Genomic DNA, 21269 nt, shown 5'->3' on the forward strand with positions numbered 1-21269 from the left:
AGATTTTTCCTGTCTGAATTTGTCGCACAGAAAGTTGCAGGCCAAATATGTGTGACATTTCTGCGACTTTAGCTTCTAGAGCATTTTTACAACATTATACATAGGTGCTGAATACATAAAAAGCGACTGTTCAGCGACAGACAAGTCGCATCGGCTGAAAGTAGGCCAGAATGTCAGTCCATGTTGGAGCAGGTTTAGATACAGTCTAAAGCATAGATCTCAAAGTCTGTGCACAGAATTTAGCAAGGGCCTCGCACCTTCTGATGCATCAGGTAGGTGCACAATAGCATAGCCTAACCCTCTGTACTTTGGTCTATATTGATGCGGGACATAGACAGCCAGCTGATGACCAATCCATTAGTGCAATGGATGGCTGGAAGCATTTGTCTTTGCCTTTGCAATACCACAGAAGCAATGCATGGTCAATGTACAGCAATGACACACCTGTGTGAACAGCCAGGAGACCCCCCCCATGTTATGTTACATAGTTACATAGTTAGTACGGTCGAAAAAAGACATATGTCCATCACGTTCAACCAGGGAATTAAGGGGTAGGGGTGTGGCGCGATATTGGGGAAGGGATGAGATTTTATATTTCTTCATAAGCATTAATCTTATTTTGTCAATTAGGAACATTCAGCACCCACCCGCTATCAAGGCAGCTGCCTATCATGTCATGCCCTACCTGCACAGGTGTGCTGGCTACTCAAATGATCCAATTAAGGAGGCCATTTAGTCAGCAGCAGCAGAAGTCCTGTGCCTGGACGCTCCAACAGGGGCCAGACACAAGCAGAAGCAGAAGCAGCAGAAGCAGCAGCAGCACCACCTTTTGTTTTTTGGCTGCAGCAGCAGCAAGGCCCACAGGGCTGGCTAGCTGGCTAGCCAGCAAGCAGGTAGCAATGAAAGTAGGAATCTTTCTTTTTAACCCTGTAAGGGGGTGGTGCACTGTACCCGAAGATACTGCCATATCGGGTCAATGCATAGGGCGACGGAAGCAAGCTTCGAAATCGGCCCCCGTTCTCAAAAATCCATTTAATATATGGTCCCCAGATAGGGGACGTATCAGATATTAAACTGATAAGAACAGATACTACACTTGATCTTAGCCAAAAGGCCGAGAAGCGATAACCTGAAAGGGGCGGGCCCAACAAGGTCCCCTTCATGGGCACTATCACTGCTTGCTGTCAGGGAGGCTGCCAGACAATTTTCCATGCACACTCTGGGCTGGGGGGCAGTCAACCACCAGTACACACAGCAGAACCTAAACCCATACCATTATTGCTAAGCAGCAAGACAGGGGCCCATTGCACTCCCACGGGGCCTTTTTAAATGCAATCCATAACCCGGATTTGCCAGGAACCCTTCTTACTCCTCCTACTTGCATGTGACACTGGGCTTAGGATCTGCATAGGAAACACACACACAAGCACACACCTACCTTTGTTGCCTGCAGATGCCTCCTTGGCTGTCCCCAAACGGTATCAAACCAACACCCACGGGAAGCTGTAAGCATAGAGGACATGCCTGCACCCCATTGGACTTACCTGTGTGGGTTAAATCCGGGTTATTTGACAACCTATGGCGGTGATGGTTCTGCTCAGGCAGAGCAGTGCTGATGCTCCTCATAAAGCTGTCGCTGCTGTGAAGGTTCTAGGTGACATCACAAATCCCTTTGGTTACATACACAACAAAGCTGGGTTGTTGTTGTTTACACTCTGCAAGGCCTGTGGAAGTGAGTGACATCATAGCACTGTAGTTCTGAGGGTTCAAGATGGATGCAACAATCTCCTGTTGCTTCTATGAAGGCCGTAATAGACGACATCACCAAACAGCTCCATAGTCACATACACAGCAAAGGAGAGATGTTGTTTACACCTAGTGATGTCAGTGGTATTGAGTGACATCACAGCACAGTGCTAAGGCTCCTGGGCCTGGACACAGCAGCGGCTGCAATATCTCAACGGAGAATACGTTTATATCTATGTGTGTGTGTGCGCATATATATATATATATATATATATATATATATATATATATATATTTCTCCGCCGAAATCACTTTTAAACCCATTTCCACCTTTTTTTCCCTTCTCTTCCTCTTACTTTTTTTTCACGTTTTTTTACGTTTTTCTCCTTTTCGCCTCTTTTCTGGGCGTATTATTCTTCTTTTTCTTCTTTTTTTTCGTCTAATGCATACCCCATCAGTGCAGCAATGCTTATTCAATACCGCCAGCAGATGGAGACACTGGGGGATAATTTTCTAAGGATTTATACTGATTTTTCCTGTCTGAATTTGTCGCACAGAAAGTTGCAGGCCAAATATGTGTGACATTTCTGCGACTTTAGCTTCTAGAGCATTTTTACAACATTATACATAGGTGCTGAATACATAAAAAGCGACTGTTCAGCGACAGACAAGTCGCATCGGCTGAAAGTAGGCCAGAATGTCAGTCCATGTTGGAGCAGGTTTAGATACAGTCTAAAGCATAGATCTCAAAGTCTGTGCACAGAATTTAGCAAGGGCCTCGCACCTTCTGATGCATCAGGTAGGTGCACAATAGCATAGCCTAACCCTCTGTACTTTGGTCTATATTGATGCGGGACATAGACAGCCAGCTGATGACCAATCCATTAGTGCAATGGATGGCTGGAAGCATTTGTCTTTGCCTTTGCAATACCACAGAAGCAATGCATGGTCAATGTACAGCAATGACACACCTGTGTGAACAGCCAGGAGACCCCCCCATGTTATGTTACATAGTTACATAGTTAGTACGGTCGAAAAAAGACATATGTCCATCACGTTCAACCAGGGAATTAAGGGGTAGGGGTGTGGCGCGATATTGGGGAAGGGATGAGATTTTATATTTCTTCATAAGCATTAATCTTATTTTGTCAATTAGGAACATTCAGCACCCACCCGCTATCAAGGCAGCTGCCTATCATGTCATGCCCTACCTGCACAGGTGTGCTGGCTACTCAAATGATCCAATTAAGGAGGCCATTTAGTCAGCAGCAGCAGAAGTCCTGTGCCTGGACGCTCCAACAGGGGCCAGACACAAGCAGAAGCAGAAGCAGCAGAAGCAGCAGCAGCACCACCTTTTGTTTTTTGGCTGCAGCAGCAGCAAGGCCCACAGGGCTGGCTAGCTGGCTAGCCAGCAAGCAGGTAGCAATGAAAGTAGGAATCTTTCTTTTTAACCCTGTAAGGGGGTGGTGCACTGTACCCGAAGATACTGCCATATCGGGTCAATGCATAGGGCGACGGAAGCAAGCTTCGAAATCGGCCCCCGTTCTCAAAAATCCATTTAATATATGGTCCCCAGATAGGGGACGTATCAGATATTAAACTGATAAGAACAGATACTACACTTGATCTTAGCCAAAAGGCCGAGAAGCGATAACCGTGAAAGGGGCGGGCCCAACAAGGTCCCCTTCATGGGCACTATCACTGCTTGCTGTCAGGGAGGCTGCCAGACAATTTTCCATGCACACTCTGGGCTGGGGGGCAGTCAACCACCAGTACACACAGCAGAACCTAAACCCATACCATTATTGCTAAGCAGCAAGACAGGGGCCCATTGCACTCCCACGGGGCCTTTTTAAATGCAATCCATAACCCGGATTTGCCAGGAACCCTTCTTACTCCTCCTACTTGCATGTGACACTGGGCTTAGGATCTGCATAGGAAACACACACACAAGCACACACCTACCTTTGTTGCCTGCAGATGCCTCCTTGGCTGTCCCCAAACGGTATCAAACCAACACCCACGGGAAGCTGTAAGCATAGAGGACATGCCTGCACCCCATTGGACTTACCTGTGTGGGTTAAATCCGGGTTATTTGACAACCTATGGCGGTGATGGTTCTGCTCAGGCAGAGCAGTGCTGATGCTCCTCATAAAGCTGTCGCTGCTGTGAAGGTTCTAGGTGACATCACAAATCCCTTTGGTTACATACACAACAAAGCTGGGTTGTTGTTGTTTACACTCTGCAAGGCCTGTGGAAGTGAGTGACATCATAGCACTGTAGTTCTGAGGGTTCAAGATGGATGCAACAATCTCCTGTTGCTTCTATGAAGGCCGTAATAGACGACATCACCAAACAGCTCCATAGTCACATACACAGCAAAGGAGAGATGTTGTTTACACCTAGTGATGTCAGTGGTATTGAGTGACATCACAGCACAGTGCTAAGGCTCCTGGGCCTGGACACAGCAGCGGCTGCAATATCTCAACGGAGAATACGTTTATATCTATGTGTGTGTGTGCGCATATATATATATATATATATATATATATATATATATATATATATATATATATATATATTCTCCGCCGAAATCACTTTTAAACCCATTTCCACCTTTTTTTCCCTTCTCTTCCTCTTACTTTTTTTTCACGTTTTTTTACGTTTTTCTCCTTTTCGCCTCTTTTCTGGGCGTATTATTCTTCTTTTTCTTCTTTTTTTTCGTCTAATGCATACCCCATCAGTGCAGCAATGCTTATTCAATACCGCCAGCAGATGGAGACACTGGGGGATAATTTTCTAAGGATTTATACTGATTTTTCCTGTCTGAATTTGTCGCACAGAAAGTTGCAGGCCAAATATGTGTGACATTTCTGCGACTTTAGCTTCTAGAGCATTTTTACAACATTATACATAGGTGCTGAATACATAAAAAGCGACTGTTCAGCGACAGACAAGTCGCATCGGCTGAAAGTAGGCCAGAATGTCAGTCCATGTTGGAGCAGGTTTAGATACAGTCTAAAGCATAGATCTCAAAGTCTGTGCACAGAATTTAGCAAGGGCCTCGCACCTTCTGATGCATCAGGTAGGTGCACAATAGCATAGCCTAACCCTCTGTACTTTGGTCTATATTGATGCGGGACATAGACAGCCAGCTGATGACCAATCCATTAGTGCAATGGATGGCTGGAAGCATTTGTCTTTGCCTTTGCAATACCACAGAAGCAATGCATGGTCAATGTACAGCAATGACACACCTGTGTGAACAGCCAGGAGACCCCCCCCCCCCATGTTATGTTACATAGTTACATAGTTAGTACGGTCGAAAAAAGACATATGTCCATCACGTTCAACCAGGGAATTAAGGGGTAGGGGTGTGGCGCGATATTGGGGAAGGGATGAGATTTTATATTTCTTCATAAGCATTAATCTTATTTTGTCAATTAGGAACATTCAGCACCCACCCGCTATCAAGGCAGCTGCCTATCATGTCATGCCCTACCTGCACAGGTGTGCTGGCTACTCAAATGATCCAATTAAGGAGGCCATTTAGTCAGCAGCAGCAGAAGTCCTGTGCCTGGACGCTCCAACAGGGGCCAGACACAAGCAGAAGCAGAAGCAGCAGAAGCAGCAGCAGAAGCAGCAGCAGCACCACCTTTCGTTTTTTGGCTGCAGCAGCAGCAAGGCCCACAGGGCTGGCTAGCTGGCTAGCCAGCAAGCAGGTAGCAATGAAAGTAGGAATCTTTCTTTTTAACCCTGTAAGGGGGTGGTGCACTGTACCCGAAGATACTGCCATATCGGGTCAATGCATAGGGCGACGGAAGCAAGCTTCGAAATCGGCCCCCGTTCTCAAAAATCCATTTAATATATGGTCCCCAGATAGGGGACGTATCAGATATTAAACTGATAAGAACAGATACTACACTTGATCTTAGCCAAAAGGCCGAGAAGCGATAACCGTGAAAGGGGCGGGCCCAACAAGGTCCCCTTCATGGGCACTATCACTGCTTGCTGTCAGGGAGGCTGCCAGACAATTTTCCATGCACACTCTGGGCTGGGGGGCAGTCAACCACCAGTACACACAGCAGAACCTAAACCCATACCATTATTGCTAAGCAGCAAGACAGGGGCCCATTGCACTCCCACGGGGCCTTTTTAAATGCAATCCATAACCCGGATTTGCCAGGAACCCTTCTTACTCCTCCTACTTGCATGTGACACTGGGCTTAGGATCTGCATAGGAAACACACACACAAGCACACACCTACCTTTGTTGCCTGCAGATGCCTCCTTGGCTGTCCCCAAACGGTATCAAACCAACACCCACGGGAAGCTGTAAGCATAGAGGACATGCCTGCACCCCATTGGACTTACCTGTGTGGGTTAAATCCGGGTTATTTGACAACCTATGGCGGTGATGGTTCTGCTCAGGCAGAGCAGTGCTGATGCTCCTCATAAAGCTGTCGCTGCTGTGAAGGTTCTAGGTGACATCACAAATCCCTTTGGTTACATACACAACAAAGCTGGGTTGTTGTTGTTTACACTCTGCAAGGCCTGTGGAAGTGAGTGACATCATAGCACTGTAGTTCTGAGGGTTCAAGATGGATGCAACAATCTCCTGTTGCTTCTATGAAGGCCGTAATAGACGACATCACCAAACAGCTCCATAGTCACATACACAGCAAAGGAGAGATGTTGTTTACACCTAGTGATGTCAGTGGTATTGAGTGACATCACAGCACAGTGCTAAGGCTCCTGGGCCTGGACACAGCAGCGGCTGCAATATCTCAACGGAGAATACGTTTATATCTATGTGTGTGTGTGCGCATATATATATATATATATATATATATATATATATATATATATATATTTCTCCGCCGAAATCACTTTTAAACCCATTTCCACCTTTTTTTCCCTTCTCTTCCTCTTACTTTTTTTTCACGTTTTTTTACGTTTTTCTCCTTTTCGCCTCTTTTCTGGGCGTATTATTCTTCTTTTTCTTCTTTTTTTTCGTCTAATGCATACCCCATCAGTGCAGCAATGCTTATTCAATACCGCCAGCAGATGGAGACACTGGGGGATAATTTTCTAAGGATTTATACTGATTTTTCCTGTCTGAATTTGTCGCACAGAAAGTTGCAGGCCAAATATGTGTGACATTTCTGCGACTTTAGCTTCTAGAGCATTTTTACAACATTATACATAGGTGCTGAATACATAAAAAGCGACTGTTCAGCGACAGACAAGTCGCATCGGCTGAAAGTAGGCCAGAATGTCAGTCCATGTTGGAGCAGGTTTAGATACAGTCTAAAGCATAGATCTCAAAGTCTGTGCACAGAATTTAGCAAGGGCCTCGCACCTTCTGATGCATCAGGTAGGTGCACAATAGCATAGCCTAACCCTCTGTACTTTGGTCTATATTGATGCGGGACATAGACAGCCAGCTGATGACCAATCCATTAGTGCAATGGATGGCTGGAAGCATTTGTCTTTGCCTTTGCAATACCACAGAAGCAATGCATGGTCAATGTACAGCAATGACACACCTGTGTGAACAGCCAGGAGACCCCCCCCATGTTATGTTACATAGTTACATAGTTAGTACGGTCGAAAAAAGACATATGTCCATCACGTTCAACCAGGGAATTAAGGGGTAGGGGTGTGGCGCGATATTGGGGAAGGGATGAGATTTTATATTTCTTCATAAGCATTAATCTTATTTTGTCAATTAGGAACATTCAGCACCCACCCGCTATCAAGGCAGCTGCCTATCATGTCATGCCCTACCTGCACAGGTGTGCTGGCTACTCAAATGATCCAATTAAGGAGGCCATTTAGTCAGCAGCAGCAGAAGTCCTGTGCCTGGACGCTCCAACAGGGGCCAGACACAAGCAGAAGCAGAAGCAGCAGAAGCAGCAGCAGCACCACCTTTTGTTTTTTGGCTGCAGCAGCAGCAAGGCCCACAGGGCTGGCTAGCTGGCTAGCCAGCAAGCAGGTAGCAATGAAAGTAGGAATCTTTCTTTTTAACCCTGTAAGGGGGTGGTGCACTGTACCCGAAGATACTGCCATATCGGGTCAATGCATAGGGCGACGGAAGCAAGCTTCGAAATCGGCCCCCGTTCTCAAAAATCCATTTAATATATGGTCCCCAGATAGGGGACGTATCAGATATTAAACTGATAAGAACAGATACTACACTTGATCTTAGCCAAAAGGCCGAGAAGCGATAACCGTGAAAGGGGCGGGCCCAACAAGGTCCCCTTCATGGGCACTATCACTGCTTGCTGTCAGGGAGGCTGCCAGACAATTTTCCATGCACACTCTGGGCTGGGGGGCAGTCAACCACCAGTACACACAGCAGAACCTAAACCCATACCATTATTGCTAAGCAGCAAGACAGGGGCCCATTGCACTCCCACGGGGCCTTTTTAAATGCAATCCATAACCCGGATTTGCCAGGAACCCTTCTTACTCCTCCTACTTGCATGTGACACTGGGCTTAGGATCTGCATAGGAAACACACACACAAGCACACACCTACCTTTGTTGCCTGCAGATGCCTCCTTGGCTGTCCCCAAACGGTATCAAACCAACACCCACGGGAAGCTGTAAGCATAGAGGACATGCCTGCACCCCATTGGACTTACCTGTGTGGGTTAAATCCGGGTTATTTGACAACCTATGGCGGTGATGGTTCTGCTCAGGCAGAGCAGTGCTGATGCTCCTCATAAAGCTGTCGCTGCTGTGAAGGTTCTAGGTGACATCACAAATCCCTTTGGTTACATACACAACAAAGCTGGGTTGTTGTTGTTTACACTCTGCAAGGCCTGTGGAAGTGAGTGACATCATAGCACTGTAGTTCTGAGGGTTCAAGATGGATGCAACAATCTCCTGTTGCTTCTATGAAGGCCGTAATAGACGACATCACCAAACAGCTCCATAGTCACATACACAGCAAAGGAGAGATGTTGTTTACACCTAGTGATGTCAGTGGTATTGAGTGACATCACAGCACAGTGCTAAGGCTCCTGGGCCTGGACACAGCAGCGGCTGCAATATCTCAACGGAGAATACGTTTATATCTATGTGTGTGTGTGCGCATATATATATATATATATATATATATATATATATATATATATATATATATCTCCGCCGAAATCACTTTTAAACCCATTTCCACCTTTTTTTCCCTTCTCTTCCTCTTACTTTTTTTTCACGTTTTTTTACGTTTTTCTCCTTTTCGCCTCTTTTCTGGGCGTATTATTCTTCTTTTTCTTCTTTTTTTTCGTCTAATGCATACCCCATCAGTGCAGCAATGCTTATTCAATACCGCCAGCAGATGGAGACACTGGGGGATAATTTTCTAAGGATTTATACTGATTTTTCCTGTCTGAATTTGTCGCACAGAAAGTTGCAGGCCAAATATGTGTGACATTTCTGCGACTTTAGCTTCTAGAGCATTTTTACAACATTATACATAGGTGCTGAATACATAAAAAGCGACTGTTCAGCGACAGACAAGTCGCATCGGCTGAAAGTAGGCCAGAATGTCAGTCCATGTTGGAGCAGGTTTAGATACAGTCTAAAGCATAGATCTCAAAGTCTGTGCACAGAATTTAGCAAGGGCCTCGCACCTTCTGATGCATCAGGTAGGTGCACAATAGCATAGCCTAACCCTCTGTACTTTGGTCTATATTGATGCGGGACATAGACAGCCAGCTGATGACCAATCCATTAGTGCAATGGATGGCTGGAAGCATTTGTCTTTGCCTTTGCAATACCACAGAAGCAATGCATGGTCAATGTACAGCAATGACACACCTGTGTGAACAGCCAGGAGACCCCCCCCCCCCATGTTATGTTACATAGTTACATAGTTAGTACGGTCGAAAAAAGACATATGTCCATCACGTTCAACCAGGGAATTAAGGGGTAGGGGTGTGGCGCGATATTGGGGAAGGGATGAGATTTTATATTTCTTCATAAGCATTAATCTTATTTTGTCAATTAGGAACATTCAGCACCCACCCGCTATCAAGGCAGCTGCCTATCATGTCATGCCCTACCTGCACAGGTGTGCTGGCTACTCAAATGATCCAATTAAGGAGGCCATTTAGTCAGCAGCAGCAGAAGTCCTGTGCCTGGACGCTCCAACAGGGGCCAGACACAAGCAGAAGCAGAAGCAGCAGAAGCAGCAGCAGAAGCAGCAGCAGCACCACCTTTCGTTTTTTGGCTGCAGCAGCAGCAAGGCCCACAGGGCTGGCTAGCTGGCTAGCCAGCAAGCAGGTAGCAATGAAAGTAGGAATCTTTCTTTTTAACCCTGTAAGGGGGTGGTGCACTGTACCCGAAGATACTGCCATATCGGGTCAATGCATAGGGCGACGGAAGCAAGCTTCGAAATCGGCCCCCGTTCTCAAAAATCCATTTAATATATGGTCCCCAGATAGGGGACGTATCAGATATTAAACTGATAAGAACAGATACTACACTTGATCTTAGCCAAAAGGCCGAGAAGCGATAACCGTGAAAGGGGCGGGCCCAACAAGGTCCCCTTCATGGGCACTATCACTGCTTGCTGTCAGGGAGGCTGCCAGACAATTTTCCATGCACACTCTGGGCTGGGGGGCAGTCAACCACCAGTACACACAGCAGAACCTAAACCCATACCATTATTGCTAAGCAGCAAGACAGGGGCCCATTGCACTCCCACGGGGCCTTTTTAAATGCAATCCATAACCCGGATTTGCCAGGAACCCTTCTTACTCCTCCTACTTGCATGTGACACTGGGCTTAGGATCTGCATAGGAAACACACACACAAGCACACACCTACCTTTGTTGCCTGCAGATGCCTCCTTGGCTGTCCCCAAACGGTATCAAACCAACACCCACGGGAAGCTGTAAGCATAGAGGACATGCCTGCACCCCATTGGACTTACCTGTGTGGGTTAAATCCGGGTTATTTGACAACCTATGGCGGTGATGGTTCTGCTCAGGCAGAGCAGTGCTGATGCTCCTCATAAAGCTGTCGCTGCTGTGAAGGTTCTAGGTGACATCACAAATCCCTTTGGTTACATACACAACAAAGCTGGGTTGTTGTTGTTTACACTCTGCAAGGCCTGTGGAAGTGAGTGACATCATAGCACTGTAGTTCTGAGGGTTCAAGATGGATGCAACAATCTCCTGTTGCTTCTATGAAGGCCGTAATAGACGACATCACCAAACAGCTCCATAGTCACATACACAGCAAAGGAGAGATGTTGTTTACACCTAGTGATGTCAGTGGTATTGAGTGACATCACAGCACAGTGCTAAGGCTCCTGGGCCTGGACACAGCAGCGGCTGCAATATCTCAACGGAGAATACGTTTATATCTATGTGTGTGTGTGCGCATATATATATATATATATATATATATATATATATATATATATATATTTCTCCGCCGAAATCACTTTTAAACCCATTTCCACCTTTTTTTCCCTTCTCTTCCTCTTACTTTTTTTTCACGTTTTTTTACGTTTTTCTCCTTTTCGCCTCTTTTCTGGGCGTATTATTCTTCTTTTTCTTCTTTTTTTTCGTCTAATGCATACCCCATCAGTGCAGCAATGCTTATTCAATACCGCCAGCAGATGGAGACACTGGGGGATAATTTTCTAAGGATTTATACTGATTTTTCCTGTCTGAATTTGTCGCACAGAAAGTTGCAGGCCAAATATGTGTGACATTTCTGCGACTTTAGCTTCTAGAGCATTTTTACAACATTATACATAGGTGCTGAATACATAAAAAGCGACTGTTCAGCGACAGACAAGTCGCATCGGCTGAAAGTAGGCCAGAATGTCAGTCCATGTTGGAGCAGGTTTAGATACAGTCTAAAGCATAGATCTCAAAGTCTGTGCACAGAATTTAGCAAGGGCCTCGCACCTTCTGATGCATCAGGTAGGTGCACAATAGCATAGCCTAACCCTCTGTACTTTGGTCTATATTGATGCGGGACATAGACAGCCAGCTGATGACCAATCCATTAGTGCAATGGATGGCTGGAAGCATTTGTCTTTGCCTTTGCAATACCACAGAAGCAATGCATGGTCAATGTACAGCAATGACACACCTGTGTGAACAGCCAGGAGACCCCCCCCCCCCCATGTTATGTTACATAGTTACATAGTTAGTACGGTCGAAAAAAGACATATGTCCATCACGTTCAACCAGGGAATTAAGGGGTAGGGGTGTGGCGCGATATTGGGGAAGGGATGAGATTTTATATTTCTTCATAAGCATTAATCTTATTTTGTCAATTAGGAACATTCAGCACCCACCCGCTATCAAGGCAGCTGCCTATCATGTCATGCCCTACCTGCACAGGTGTGCTGGCTACTCAAATGATCCAATTAAGGAGGCCATTTAGTCAGCAGCAGCAGAAGTCCTGTGCCTGGACGCTCCAACAGGGGCCAGACACAAGCAGAAGCAGAAGCAGCAGAAGCAGCAGCAGCACCACCTTTTGTTTTTTGGCTGCAGCAGCAGCAAGGCCCACAGGGCTGGCTAGCTGGCTAGCCAGCAAGCAGGTAGCAATGAAAGTAGGAATCTTTCTTTTTAACCCTGTAAGGGGGTGGTGCACTGTACCCGAAGATACTGCCATATCGGGTCAATGCATAGGGCGACGGAAGCAAGCTTCGAAATCGGCCCCCGTTCTCAAAAATCCATTTAATATATGGTCCCCAGATAGGGGACGTATCAGATATTAAACTGATAAGAACAGATACTACACTTGATCTTAGCCAAAAGGCCGAGAAGCGATAACCGTGAAAGGGGCGGGCCCAACAAGGTCCCCTTCATGGGCACTATCACTGCTTGCTGTCAGGGAGGCTGCCAGACAATTTTCCATGCACACTCTGGGCTGGGGGGCAGTCAACCACCAGTACACACAGCAGAACCTAAACCCATACCATTATTGCTAAGCAGCAAGACAGGGGCCCATTGCACTCCCACGGGGCCTTTTTAAATGCAATCCATAACCCGGATTTGCCAGGAACCCTTCTTACTCCTCCTACTTGCATGTGACACTGGGCTTAGGATCTGCATAGGAAACACACACACAAGCACACACCTACCTTTGTTGCCTGCAGATGCCTCCTTGGCTGTCCCCAAACGGTATCAAACCAACACCCACGGGAAGCTGTAAGCATAGAGGACATGCCTGCACCCCATTGGACTTACCTGTGTGGGTTAAATCCGGGTTATTTGACAACCTATGGCGGTGATGGTTCTGCTCAGGCAGAGCAGTGCTGATGCTCCTCATAAAGCTGTCGCTGCTGTGAAGGTTCTAGGTGACATCACAAATCCCTTTGGTTACATACACAACAAAGCTGGGTTGTTGTTGTTTACACTCTGCAAGGCCTGTGGAAGTGAGTGACATCATAGCACTGTAGTTCTGAGGGTTCAAGATGGATGCAACAATCTCCTGTTGCTTCTATGAAGGCCGTAATAGACGACATCACCAAACAGCTCCATAGTCACATACACAGCAAAGGAGAGATGTTGTTTACACCTAGTGATGTCAGTGGTATTGAGTGACATCACAGCACAGTGCTAAGGCTCCTGGGCCTGGACACAGCAGCGGCTGCAATATCTCAACGGAGAATACGTTTATATCTATGTGTGTGTGTGCGCATATATATATATATATATATATATATATATATATATATATATATATATATATTTCTCCGCCGAAATCACTTTTAAACCCATTTCCACCTTTTTTTCCCTTCTCTTCCTCTTACTTTTTTTTCACGTTTTTTTACGTTTTTCTCCTTTTCGCCTCTTTTCTGGGCGTATTATTCTTCTTTTTCTTCTTTTTTTTCGTCTAATGCATACCCCATCAGTGCAGCAATGCTTATTCAATACCGCCAGCAGATGGAGACACTGGGGGATAATTTTCTAAGGATTTATACTGATTTTTCCTGTCTGAATTTGTCGCACAGAAAGTTGCATTCCAAATATGTGTGACATTTCTGCGACTTTAGCTTCTAGAGCATTTTTACAACATTATACATAGGTGCTGAATACATAAAAAGCGACTGTTCAGCGACAGACAAGTCGCATCGGCTGAAAGTAGGCCAGAATGTCAGTCCATGTTGGAGCAGGTTTAGATACAGTCTAAAGCATAGATCTCAAAGTCTGTGCACAGAATTTAGCAAGGGCCTCGCACCTTCTGATGCATCAGGTAGGTGCACAATAGCATAGCCTAACCCTCTGTACTTTGGTCTATATTGATGCGGGACATAGACAGCCAGCTGATGACCAATCCATTAGTGCAATGGATGGCTGGAAGCATTTGTCTTTGCCTTTGCAATACCACAGAAGCAATGCATGGTCAATGTACAGCAATGACACACCTGTGTGAACAGCCAGGAGACCCCCCCCCCCCCCCCCCCATGTTATGTTACATAGTTACATAGTTAGTACGGTCGAAAAAAGACATATGTCCATCACGTTCAACCAGGGAATTAAGGGGTAGGGGTGTGGCGCGATATTGGGGAAGGGATGAGATTTTATATTTCTTCATAAGCATTAATCTTATTTTGTCAATTAGGAACATTCAGCACCCACCCGCTATCAAGGCAGCTGCCTATCATGTCATGCCCTACCTGCACAGGTGTGCTGGCTACTCAAATGATCCAATTAAGGAGGCCATTTAGTCAGCAGCAGCAGAAGTCCTGTGCCTGGACGCTCCAACAGGGGCCAGACACAAGCAGAAGCAGAAGCAGCAGAAGCAGCAGCAGCACCACCTTTTGTTTTTTGGCTGCAGCAGCAGCAAGGCCCACAGGGCTGGCTAGCTGGCTAGCCAGCAAGCAGGTAGCAATGAAAGTAGGAATCTTTCTTTTTAACCCTGTAAGGGGGTGGTGCACTGTACCCGAAGATACTGCCATATCGGGTCAATGCATAGGGCGACGGAAGCAAGCTTCGAAATCGGCCCCCGTTCTCAAAAATCCATTTAATATATGGTCCCCAGATAGGGGACGTATCAGATATTAAACTGATAAGAACAGATACTACACTTGATCTTAGCCAAAAGGCCGAGAAGCGATAACCGTGAAAGGGGCGGGCCCAACAAGGTCCCCTTCATGGGCACTATCACTGCTTGCTGTCAGGGAGGCTGCCAGACAATTTTCCATGCACACTCTGGGCTGGGGGGCAGTCAACCACCAGTACACACAGCAGAACCTAAACCCATACCATTATTGCTAAGCAGCAAGACAGGGGCCCATTGCACTCCCACGGGGCCTTTTTAAATGCAATCCATAACCCGGATTTGCCAGGAACCCTTCTTACTCCTCCTACTTGCATGTGACACTGGGCTTAGGATCTGCATAGGAAACACACACACAAGCACACACCTACCTTTGTTGCCTGCAGATGCCTCCTTGGCTGTCCCCAAACGGTATCAAACCAACACCCACGGGAAGCTGTAAGCATAGAGGACATGCCTGCACCCCATTGGACTTACCTGTGTGGGTTAAATCCGGGTTATTTGACAACCTATGGCGGTGATGGTTCTGCTCAGGCAGAGCAGTGCTGATGCTCCTCATAAAGCTGTCGCTGCTGTGAAGGTTCTAGGTGACATCACAAATCCCTTTGGTTACATACACAACAAAGCTGGGTTGTTGTTGTTTACACTCTGCAAGGCCTGTGGAAGTGAGTGACATCATAGCACTGTAGTTCTGAGGGTTCAAGATGGATGCAACAATCTCCTGTTGCTTCTATGAAGGCCGTAATAGACGACATCACCAAACAGCTCCATAGTCACATACACAGCAAAGGAGAGATGTTGTTTACACCTAGTGATGTCAGTGGTATTGAGTGACATCACAGCACAGTGCTAAGGCTCCTGGGCCTGGACACAGCAGCGGCTGCAATATCTCAACGGAGAATACGTTTATATCTATGTGTGTGTGTGCGCATATATATATATATATATATATATATATATATATATATATATATATTTCTCCGCCGAAATCACTTTTAAACCCATTTCCACCTTTTTTTCCCTTCTCTTCCTCTTACTTTTTTTTCACGTTTTTTTACGTTTTTCTCCTTTTCGCCTCTTTTCTGGGCGTATTATTCTTCTTTTTCTTCTTTTTTTTCGTCTAATGCATACCCCATCAGTGCAGCAATGCTTATTCAATACCGCCAGCAGATGGAGACACTGGGGGATAATTTTCTAAGGATTTATACTGATTTTTCCTGTCTGAATTTGTCGCACAGAAAGTTGCAGGCCAAATATGTGTGACATTTCTGCGACTTTAGCTTCTAGAGCATTTTTACAACATTATACATAGGTGCTGAATACATAAAAAGCGACTGTTCAGCGACAGACAAGTCGCATCGGCTGAAAGTAGGCCAGAATGTCAGTCCATGTTGGAGCAGGTTTAGATACAGTCTAAAGCATAGATCTCAAAGTCTGTGCACAGAATTTAGCAAGGGCCTCGCACCTTCTGATGCATCAGGTAGGTGCACAATAGCATAGCCTAACCCTCTGTACTTTGGTCTATATTGATGCGGGACATAGACAGCCAGCTGATGACCAATCCATTAGTGCAATGGATGGCTGGAAGCATTTGTCTTTGCCTTTGCAATACCACAGAAGCAATGCATGGTCAATGTACAGCAATGACACACCTGTGTGAACAGCCAGGAGACCCCCCCCCCCCCCCCCCCATGTTATGTTACATAGTTACATAGTTAGTACGGTCGAAAAAAGACATATGTCCATCACGTTCAACCAGGGAATTAAGGGGTAGGGGTGTGGCGCGATATTGGGGAAGGGATGAGATTTTATATTTCTTCATAAGCATTAATCTTATTTTGTCAATTAGGAACATTCAGCACCCACCCGCTATCAAGGCAGCTGCCTATCATGTCATGCCCTACCTGCACAGGTGTGCTGGCTACTCAAATGATCCAATTAAGGAGGCCATTTAGTCAGCAGCAGCAGAAGTCCTGTGCCTGGACGCTCCAACAGGGGCCAGACACAAGCAGAAGCAGAAGCAGCAGAAGCAGCAGCAGCACCACCTTTTGTTTTTTGGCTGCAGCAGCAGCAAGGCCCACAGGGCTGGCTAGCTGGCTAGCCAGCAAGCAGGTAGCAATGAAAGTAGGAATCTTTCTTTTTAACCCTGTAAGGGGGTGGTGCACTGTACCCGAAGATACTGCCATATCGGGTCAATGCATAGGGCGACGGAAGCAAGCTTCGAAATCGGCCCCCGTTCTCAAAAATCCATTTAATATATGGTCCCCAGATAGGGGACGTATCAGATATTAAACTGATAAGAACAGATACTACACTTGATCTTAGCCAAAAGGCCGAGAAGCGATAACCGTGAAAGGGGCGGGCCCAACAAGGTCCCCTTCATGGGCACTATCACTGCTTGCTGTCAGGGAGGCTGCCAGACAATTTTCCATGCACACTCTGGGCTGGGGGGCAGTCAACCACCAGTACACACAGCAGAACCTAAACCCATACCATTATTGCTAAGCAGCAAGACAGGGGCCCATTGCACTCCCACGGGGCCTTTTTAAATGCAATCCATAACCCGGATTTGCCAGGAACCCTTCTTACTCCTCCTACTTGCATGTGACACTGGGCTTAGGATCTGCATAGGAAACACACACACAAGCACACACCTACCTTTGTTGCCTGCAGATGCCTCCTTGGCTGTCCCCAAACGGTATCAAACCAACACCCACGGGAAGCTGTAAGCATAGAGGACATGCCTGCACCCCATTGGACTTACCTGTGTGGGTTAAATCCGGGTTATTTGACAACCTATGGCGGTGATGGTTCTGCTCAGGCAGAGCAGTGCTGATGCTCCTCATAAAGCTGTCGCTGCTGTGAAGGTTCTAGGTGACATCACAAATCCCTTTGGTTACATACACAACAAAGCTGGGTTGTTGTTGTTTACACTCTGCAAGGCCTGTGGAAGTGAGTGACATCATAGCACTGTAGTTCTGAGGGTTCAAGATGGATGCAACAATCTCCTGTTGCTTCTATGAAGGCCGTAATAGACGACATCACCAAACAGCTCCATAGTCACATACACAGCAAAGGAGAGATGTTGTTTACACCTAGTGATGTCAGTGGTATTGAGTGACATCACAGCACAGTGCTAAGGCTCCTGGGCCTGGACACAGCAGCGGCTGCAATATCTCAACGGAGAATACGTTTATATCTATGTGTGTGTGTGCGCATATATATATATATATATATATATATATATATATATATATATATTTCTCCGCCGAAATCACTTTTAAACCCATTTCCACCTTTTTTTCCCTTCTCTTCCTCTTACTTTTTTTTCACGTTTTTTTACGTTTTTCTCCTTTTCGCCTCTTTTCTGGGCGTATTATTCTTCTTTTTCTTCTTTTTTTTCGTCTAATGCATACCCCATCAGTGCAGCAATGCTTATTCAATACCGCCAGCAGATGGAGACACTGGGGGATAATTTTCTAAGGATTTATACTGATTTTTCCTGTCTGAATTTGTCACACAGAAAGTTGCAGGCCAAATATGTGTGACATTTCTGCGACTTTAGCTTCTAGAGCATTTTTACAACATTATACATAGGTGCTGAATACATAAAAAGCGACTGTTCAGCGACAGACAAGTCGCATCGGCTGAAAGTAGGCCAGAATGTCAGTCCATGTTGGAGCAGGTTTAGATACAGTCTAAAGCATAGATCTCAAAGTCTGTGCACAGAATTTAGCAAGGGCCTCGCACCTTCTGATGCATCAGGTAGGTGCACAATAGCATAGCCTAACCCTCTGTACTTTGGTCTATATTGATGCGGGACATAGACAGCCAGCTGATGACCAATCCATTAGTGCAATGGATGGCTGGAAGCATTTGTCTTTGCCTTTGCAATACCACAGAAGCAATGCATGGTCAATGTACAGCAATGACACACCTGTGTGAACAGCCAGGAGACCCCCCCCATGTTATGTTACATAGTTACATAGTTAGTACGGTCGAAAAAAGACATATGTCCATCACGTTCAACCAGGGAATTAAGGGGTAAGGGTGTGGCGCGATATTGGGGAAGGGATGAGATTTTATATTTCTTCATAAGCATTAATCTTATTTTGTCAATTAGGAACATTCAGCACCCACCCGCTATCAAGGCAGCTGCCTATCATGTCATGCCCTACCTGCACAGGTGTGCTGGCTACTCAAATGATCCAATTAAGGAGGCCATTTAGTCAGCAGCAGCAGAAGTCCTGTGCCTGGACGCTCCAACAGGGGCCAGACACAAGCAGAAGCAGAAGCAGCAGAAGCAGCAGCAGCACCACCTTTTGTTTTTCGGCTGCAGCAGCAGCAAGGCCCACAGGGCTGGCTAGCTGGCTAGCCAGCAAGCAGGTAGCAATGAAAGTAGGAATCTTTCTTTTTAACCCTGTAAGGGGGTGGTGCACTGTACCCGAAGATACTGCCATATCGGGTCAATGCATAGGGCGACGGAAGCAAGCTTCGAAATCGGCCCCCGTTCTCAAAAATCCATTTAATATATGGTCCCCAGATAGGGGACGTATCAGATATTAAACTGATAAGAACAGATACTACACTTGATCTTAGCCAAAAGGCCGAGAAGCGATAACCGTGAAAGGGGCGGGCCCAACAAGGTCCCCTTCATGGGCACTATCACTGCTTGCTGTCAGGGAGGCTGCCAGACAATTTTCCATGCACACTCTGGGCTGGGGGGCAGTCAACCACCAGTACACACAGCAGAACCTAAACCCATACCATTATTGCTAAGCAGCAAGACAGGGGCCCATTGCACTCCCACGGGGCCTTTTTAAATGCAATCCATAACCCGGATTTGCCAGGAACCCTTCTTACTCCTCCTACTTGCATGTGACACTGGGCTTAGGATCTGCATAGGAAACACACACACAAGCACACACCTACCTTTGTTGCCTGCAGATGCCTCCTTGGCTGTCCCCAAACGGTATCAAACCAACACCCACGGGAAGCTGTAAGCATAGAGGACATGCCTGCACCCCATTGGACTTACCTGTGTGGGTTAAATCCGGGTTATTTGACAACCTATGGCGGTGATGGTTCTGCTCAGGCAGAGCAGTGCTGATGCTCCTCATAAAGCTGTCGCTGCTGTGAAGGTTCTAGGTGACATCACAAATCCCTTTGGTTACATACACAACAAAGCTGGGTTGTTGTTGTTTACACTCTGCAAGGCCTGTGGAAGTGAGTGACATCATAGCACTGTAGTTCTGAGGGTTCAAGATGGATGCAACAATCTCCTGTTGCTTCTATGAAGGCCGTAATAGACGACATCACCAAACAGCTCCATAGTCACATACACAGCAAAGGAGAGATGTTGTTTACACCTAGTGATGTCAGTGGTATTGAGTGACATCACAGCACAGTGCTAAGGCTCCTGGGCCTGGACACAGCAGCGGCTGCAATATCTCAACGGAGAATACGTTTATATCTATGTGTGTGTGTGCGCATATATATATATATATATATATATATATATATATATATATATTTCTCCGCCGAAATCACTTTTAAACCCATTTCCACCTTTTTTTCCCTTCTCTTCCTCTTACTTTTTTTTCACGTTTTTTTACGTTTTTCTCCTTTTCGCCTCTTTTCTGGGCGTATTATTCTTCTTTTTCTTCTTTTTTTTCGTCTAATGCATACCCCATCAGTGCAGCAATGCTTATTCAATACCGCCAGCAGATGGAGACACTGGGGGATAATTTTCTAAGGATTTATACTGATTTTTCCTGTCTGAATTTGTCGCACAGAAAGTTGCAGGCCAAATATGTGTGACATTTCTGCGACTTTAGCTTCTAGAGCATTTTTACAACATTATACATAGGTGCTGAATACATAAAAAGCGACTGTTCAGCGACAGACAAGTCGCATCGGCTGAAAGTAGGCCAGAATGTCAGTCCATGTTGGAGCAGGTTTAGATACAGTCTAAAGCATAGATCTCAAAGTCTGTGCACAGAATTTAGCAAGGGCCTCGCACCTTCTGATGCATCAGGTAGGTGCACAATAGCATAGCCTAACCCTCTGTACTTTGGTCTATATTGATGCGGGACATAGACAGCCAGCTGATGACCAATCCATTAGTGCAATGGATGGCTGGAAGCATTTGTCTTTGCCTTTGCAATACCACAGAAGCAATGCATGGTCAATGTACAGCAATGACACACCTGTGTGAACAGCCAGGAGACCCCCCCCCCCCCCCCCATGTTATGTTACATAGTTACATAGTTAGTACGGTCGAAAAAAGACATATGTCCATCACGTTCAACCAGGGAATTAAGGGGTAGGGGTGTGGCGCGATATTGGGGAAGGGATGAGATTTTATATTTCTTCATAAGCATTAATCTTATTTTGTCAATTAGGAACATTCAGCACCCACCCGCTATCAAGGCAGCTGCCTATCATGTCATGCCCTACCTGCACAGGTGTGCTGGCTACTC

At 46.0% G+C, this 21269-nt stretch overlaps 9 non-coding genes across 9 annotated transcripts; all 9 read right to left on the reverse strand.

Moving 5' to 3' along the window:
- Window positions 1-935: 935 nt before the first annotated feature.
- On the reverse strand, window positions 936-1126 carry LOC130349911 (U2 spliceosomal RNA). The gene has a single exon (XR_008887136.1). It is a non-coding gene; the product is annotated as a U2 spliceosomal RNA (small nuclear RNA).
- A 2081-nt stretch (window positions 1127-3207) lies between these two features.
- LOC130349912 (U2 spliceosomal RNA) lies at window positions 3208-3398 on the reverse strand. Its single transcript, XR_008887137.1, has one exon. It is a non-coding gene; the product is annotated as a U2 spliceosomal RNA (small nuclear RNA).
- Window positions 3399-5510: 2112 nt separating this feature from the next.
- Window positions 5511-5701, reverse strand: LOC130349913 (U2 spliceosomal RNA). Its single transcript, XR_008887138.1, has one exon. It is a non-coding gene; the product is annotated as a U2 spliceosomal RNA (small nuclear RNA).
- Window positions 5702-7786: 2085 nt separating this feature from the next.
- On the reverse strand, window positions 7787-7977 carry LOC130349914 (U2 spliceosomal RNA). The gene has a single exon (XR_008887139.1). It is a non-coding gene; the product is annotated as a U2 spliceosomal RNA (small nuclear RNA).
- Window positions 7978-10080: 2103 nt separating this feature from the next.
- On the reverse strand, window positions 10081-10271 carry LOC130349915 (U2 spliceosomal RNA). Its single transcript, XR_008887140.1, has one exon. It is a non-coding gene; the product is annotated as a U2 spliceosomal RNA (small nuclear RNA).
- Window positions 10272-12361: 2090 nt separating this feature from the next.
- LOC130349916 (U2 spliceosomal RNA) lies at window positions 12362-12552 on the reverse strand. The gene has a single exon (XR_008887141.1). It is a non-coding gene; the product is annotated as a U2 spliceosomal RNA (small nuclear RNA).
- Window positions 12553-14654: 2102 nt separating this feature from the next.
- Window positions 14655-14845, reverse strand: LOC130349918 (U2 spliceosomal RNA). Its single transcript, XR_008887143.1, has one exon. It is a non-coding gene; the product is annotated as a U2 spliceosomal RNA (small nuclear RNA).
- A 2096-nt stretch (window positions 14846-16941) lies between these two features.
- LOC130349920 (U2 spliceosomal RNA) lies at window positions 16942-17132 on the reverse strand. Its single transcript, XR_008887144.1, has one exon. It is a non-coding gene; the product is annotated as a U2 spliceosomal RNA (small nuclear RNA).
- A 2083-nt stretch (window positions 17133-19215) lies between these two features.
- Window positions 19216-19406, reverse strand: LOC130349921 (U2 spliceosomal RNA). The gene has a single exon (XR_008887145.1). It is a non-coding gene; the product is annotated as a U2 spliceosomal RNA (small nuclear RNA).
- Between the last annotated feature and the right edge of the window lie 1863 nt (window positions 19407-21269).

This window comes from Hyla sarda, unplaced genomic scaffold (genome assembly GCF_029499605.1).
Source record: "Hyla sarda isolate aHylSar1 unplaced genomic scaffold, aHylSar1.hap1 scaffold_927, whole genome shotgun sequence".
NCBI lineage: Eukaryota > Metazoa > Chordata > Amphibia > Anura > Hylidae > Hyla > Hyla sarda.